At 38.0% G+C, this 5,980-nt stretch overlaps 1 pseudogene; it reads right to left on the bottom strand.

Moving 5' to 3' along the window:
* Positions 1-3,162: 3,162 nt before the first annotated feature.
* Positions 3,163-5,980, bottom strand: LOC146947049 (uncharacterized; annotated as a pseudogene).

Genomic DNA, 5,980 nt, shown 5'->3' with positions numbered 1-5,980 from the left:
ATGTTTAATTATATCAAAATGAGAATAAACATAAACATCAACAGACTTTATATATTGCTTAAGTTTTGTACAAGAAAAATATAAACAAAGGCACAATTTCTCAATTGGATGGTACCTTGTTTCAGCATCATTTAACACCCTACTAAGATAATAAATGGCTCTTTCTACGCCATTTTCATCCTCTTGTGCTAACATACTTCCTATAGTAAATTCATATGCTGCTATATACAATTTCATAACCCTATTCTTAAGAAGAGGTGAAAGAATAGGAGGGTTAATCAAATAGGATTTGATTTCTTCGAAAGCATTTTGGTGCTCTGGCTCCCACTTGAACACATCTTCTTTCTTCAGACGAAGTAATGGCGAAAAAGCTTGTGTTTTGCCACTTAGATTTGATATAAAACTTCTGAGAAAGTTAATTTTCCCTAACAAAGACTGCAACTATTTCTTTGTCGAAGGCGCTTTCGTTTCCAAAATTGCCTTGGTTTTGTTCTGATTGATTTCGATTCCTTTCTTATGAACAACAAAACCTAAAAAATCACTTGCACAAACACCAAACGCATATTTTAGTGGATTCATTTTCAATCCATATTGCCTCATCCTTTCGAATAATTGGCGAAGGTGATTCAAATGATCATCTTCTGATGACGACTTTACTACAATGTCATCTATGTAAATTTGCATAAATTTTCCTATGAAATCATGAAACATAGAATTCATTGTTCTTTGGTATGTAGCACCAGCGTTTTTCAAGACAAATTGCATAACCAGCCATTCATAGAAACCAAAGGCTCATTGGCATCAAAATGCAGTTTTAGATACATCTTCTTCAGTAATAAAGATTTGGGAGTGGCATTTCTGCCGAGTCAAGCATACTTAAATATTCAAAGCATGATGCCGAGTCAACTAGCATTTCTGCCATTGGCATAGGATATTCATCTTTGGGAGTGGCATAATTATTTAAATCCCTAAAATCAATACAGACCCTAAGAGTCCCATTTTTTTTAATAACAGGAACTATATTAGCCAACCAGTCTACATACCTTGCAGTTCTGATGAACTTGCTTTTCAAGAGTCTTTCGATCTCTTCTTTAATTTTCGATAAGATTTGTGGTGCAAATCTTCTCGGAATTTGCTTCATTGCTTTTTACCTGGTCGAATAGGCAACTTTAATTCTACCATTTCTTGACTCAATCCAGGCATTTCGTTGTAGTCCCAAGCGAAGTAGTCTTTATATTCTTTTAAGAGTTCTAAAATTCGATCCCTGAACTCTTTGTTGATCTTGGCACTGACATAGGTTGGCCTTTTGAGCAAACCATCTCCTAAATCCACTTCTTCTAAAGGATCTTGTGCCTTCATTTTTGTAGTAGATCCTAACGGATCTTTTTCGAAACCCAAAGGTTCATCATCGTATATGGAATCCAACCTTTGGCCATCAACGAGGTCATCCTTAGTATCTTCTACCAAAGTTTCGATCACCTCTTTTTGCAAAATTTCGGCCTCTTTGGCCGCTTTAAATTTGTTTTCGGCCACGTAGGCTATAATTTTATCCCAAACATTGGGCTTGGACATTATTCACCCATGCACATCCCACCCAGTTCGTGAGATTTCATGTACAGGACCATCTGAAGCAAGATTATCAATCAACTTCTGGTAGGTTGAAGCTCTTGTCCTGAGCACATTCAATTCCTTTGGGGAAGTCTCTTCATGATCAACTACCACATAGTCTTGATCAATAACCTCCCGTTCCCAAATAAAGCCAACATTTGGGTGGAGTTTCATGGAGAACATCTCATTCTCCTGGACCTCATATCCAGGGCCAAGAGGTATGCATGGCGGGATGCTTGCCAATTGCTTATCGAAATTCTTCTTGGTGATATTATTTACTTCAACCAAGAAATAACTCTGATTAGCTTTGATGTTTTCCAACAAGCCATCTTCCCTCCATATAGCAAGCCTTTGATGCATCGTTGAAGGTACTTCTCCAACACCGTCAATCCACTTTCTACCCAATAGTACCTTGAAATTTGCTTTGGATGGCACCACCATGAACATAGTTGTTCTGTTGACGCTTCCTACCATCAATTCGACCTCAACAGCACCAAGGGAGTGGCCATATGTTCCTTCATAATTAGACAAAACCACATTATGAGGTTTCAGATCAGAATCTGCAAAGCCAATCTTTTTCAGGAAAGATTGAGGCAACAAATTCACAGTAGCACCACCATCTACAAGGACTTTATTTACTCCAACGTCAATCACTTTAGCTGGAATGAACAAAGGCTTGAGATGATGCATCATCTGAAAGTCAGGTTTTTCGAACACGGCATGCCGGTTTTCAACGCAGCCATTGTTCATTACATAATAACATAATGGCTTGTGATTAGCCATTTCTTCTGTGAAGTCATCTTCGATTCCGTTGACTTCTGACATAATGTCATATTCAACTGGGAGTATTGAGACAACATTGCAAACTATGTCGAGACTGGGCTCGGAGTCAGAAAAATTCGAAGTCATCTCTTCGTCTTCGTTTAGAAGATCTTTCATTATGACTGACAATGGAGGAAAGATCCTTTCAGTGGCTAGTTTCTTAACTATCTCAAAGACTGCCACTTGTTTTCCCTTGTCCTCGCCAATATTGGTCACGTCTCTTAAGGCTTCTGCCTTTTTCTGACTTTGATGCCTACGCCATTGCGTTTTGGTCATAGGGTGTTTCCCTTTTTAGTTGTTATTGTAGGCATATTTTTTGGAGTTCGATGCCTCTTTTTGGTTAGGTGTTGTGGCAATTCTCTTAACCCACTTAGTTGGAGAGGCATAATAGCAAGATTTTTTGCCACCAAAAAAGACCCAAGTGTCTGTGGGTGACTTTGCAGGAGGATTGAAAGTTTTCATTTGGTTTTTGTTTGAGTGTCCTTCTGCAGATGTTATCTTGTAGGGAATGCCTCTTTTGTTGAAACCAAATTTTGGACGGTTGTCAACCCACTTGCCTTTCCTTTTCGACTGAGGTCGAAAACCTTCCATAGACTTCACAGCTTCTTTGTCGAAAACTGCACTGCATCTGGGGCATAGCATAGAATTTGTGTTAGAAATTTTGCATCTCTTGAGAAAATCGATCAGATCTTCCTCAACCCTTGGATATGCTACTTTCATTTTCTCATCAAACTAGTCCTCAGTGACCATTGCATTGTCAGATTGATGGTCTTCAGTAACCATTTCAGCATCTATTTGCAATTTCTCCTTGGGTATTGATGTTTTAACAAAATTTCCAGCAACAATTTCTTCAGAGATTTCCATTATGTTTATGTCAGCTACATCGATGTACATGGAATCAGCTTTCTTAAGAGGGTCAGCGTCAACTTGCATTGGTTGTTTGGATTTGTCTCCAAACTTCAGCCTACCTTCATCGAGAGCTTTCTGCACAGAATCCCTGAAACGAGTACAACGAGACAAATTATGACCTAAGAAACCATGGAATTTACAAAATCCTCTCTTTTTCCGTTGCTCTAAAGGAGGCAACTTTAGATTTTTAGGCACTAATATTATGCCATAAGCAACCAAAAGATCAAAGATTTCCTCGCACTTAGAGACATCAAAGGTATATGTTTTAGGAGGATATTTGTCATTCTTTGGTTCTTCAGGATTTTTTCCATTTGATGGCCTTAATAGCTTACATGCACAAGGAGGCCTATCATTTAATTCTGCAAGATTAATCTCATTATCTTCGACAGTATCTGATCCCCAATTGAATTTTGGATCACTGTCGTATGCATCAACATAGGCTATTTTCTCTTTTTTAACTAACCTATTTGTCCTAGATTTCTCAGCCTTAAGCCTTTCGACCTGGCGGACTCTATCTGCTAATTGTGCCATGTCTCTTAGATATTGAGTATCCAATTTCTTTCGAATGGAATAGTCAAGGCCACCAGCGACCATTTCGACCAACTCATGTTCAGGCACTATAGTGAAACACCTAGCCTTAAGGAGTCAGAATCTATTCAAATAGTCATCAATTGACTCGTGCGTTCTATGTCGAACGCTGGCTAGTTCTTTCATACTGATTTTAGATTGTCCCATATAAAACTGCTGATGAAAAGCCTTTTCTAATTGATTCCAACTAAAAATAGAATGAGGAGGCAATGTGGTAAACCAATTAAAAGCATTTTTTGTTAGAGAACTTGGGAAATATTTCATTTTCAAATTCTCATTATTTGCTATATCACCTGCCTCTATCAGATATTGAGCAATGTGTTCGACGGTGGATTTATTAGTTTCTCCAGCAAATTTGGTAAATTTTGGGACTTTCCAATTTCTCGGCAATTCAGTCATTAATATGTATTCAGACAAAGCCGACACAAAATTGGGTCTATGTAAACCCATGTTAAAACCATTATGGGCTAACAAGGCTTCGACCACATTTGCTATGTTGTTTTGGCCCTCGTAATTGTTTCGACGGGCCTGCATGACCACTTGGTCTGCATCTTGGTGTCTATTGACCAGTATTGGGGCCCTTTCAGGCTTCTCTTGGGCCTGTGGTGGCACCACTTGTTGTTGGGCCCCATTTTCAAACACTTGATTAACGTGCCTTTCTGCAAGAATTTCTCTTGAATGCGGATAGTTTGAGCATAAGTTTTGTGTATGATTGGTTTGTGACCTGTTTTCCCTATGAAAAACTACTATTTATACCAGAAGAATAACTACCTACATTAAGATTTGAAACTACAACTGCTAAATACGGATAAAAGATATCTGTTCGATTTGAATTTCAAATATTTATCTCTTGGAAGTATCCGTTGTCTGACCTCATGTGGAACCAAACCTCCTTCGATACTTTCCTTCCTGTCGAACCGAAACCATGCTTTGAGCATTTCCATTAAGTCCAATCCTTCGATTAATCACCTAAATGTGAAAGCAATGCTGATTCTTTCGATCATGAGGTCAACTCTAGTTTGACTGCATTTAAGATAGCCTTTAAAAATGTAGGCTAACACCTGTAACACATGGTATGGAAAAACTCCTCGGATCCTTAAGTTTAGGTGGAAATTTGTTTTGGATAATTGCACTACATTCTTCCGTAAGGTTCACCGTCTCATCCTCCTCAATTTTTCTTTTGTTAGAAAAAATTTCTTTTAAATTTTTTGCATAGGAGGGCATTTGTGATAGTGCTTCCGCAGATGGAATGTTAATGTATAGTTTCTTTAACATCTCAACGAATTTCCTATACTGCTCATCTAACTTAAATTTAGCAAGCCTTTGTGGGAATGAAATTTTAGGCTTATATGGTGGTTGAACATATGGCTTTTCACTCTCTACTATGGCTTTCTCACTTTATGGCTTTTCACTCTCTATCTCACCCTCATTTGTCTTGTTTTCACAACGGGGTCCTCTAGTTGCCTACAATTCCTAAGTGTAATAACATTTATTTGGCCTTTGGGATTGGTTTCAAGCTGACCTGGAAAGATTCCAGGAGTTTGTGAGGAAGTGGCCACTTATTGTGCTGCTTGAAAAATTTGAGTCTCAAACATTTTGTTGTGAGTACAAATAGAATCCACTTTTGATGAAAGCTTAGAGAGAGAGAGTCATTTAAAAATCTAGCTTGGTTTTTAAATTCTTGGTTTTGCTTGGTTTGACCCATTACAAAATTTTCTAGCAAAAGTTCCAAGTTGGATTTTTGAGGGCCTCTTTGGTTGTTTGCATAACCTGGTGGTGCTGTTTATTGTCCAAAAGGGTTTTGAGGGGTTTTATTATAATTTTTTTGATTGTTCCTCATTCCTTGATTATATTGATAATAGTTTACTTGCTCATGACTTCCAACAGCACTACCTAGTTGGCATTCAACACTAGTATGACCAAATATTCCACAAACTTCATAAGGTGGTAAAACAGGAGCAGGTGTGATAGCACTAACAGTTAACTTATCAAATTTTTGAAAAAGTGCGTCCACCTTAGCATTTAAGTGATCAAGCGCAAAAACTTCATACAT

The sequence above is a fragment of the Medicago sativa genome, chromosome 2 (assembly GCF_051527215.1).
Source record: "Medicago sativa cultivar Bolivia chromosome 2, Bolivia_mono, whole genome shotgun sequence".
NCBI classification, from domain to species: domain Eukaryota; kingdom Viridiplantae; phylum Streptophyta; class Magnoliopsida; order Fabales; family Fabaceae; genus Medicago; species Medicago sativa.
This window is presented reverse-complemented; position numbering and strand designations above follow the sequence as displayed.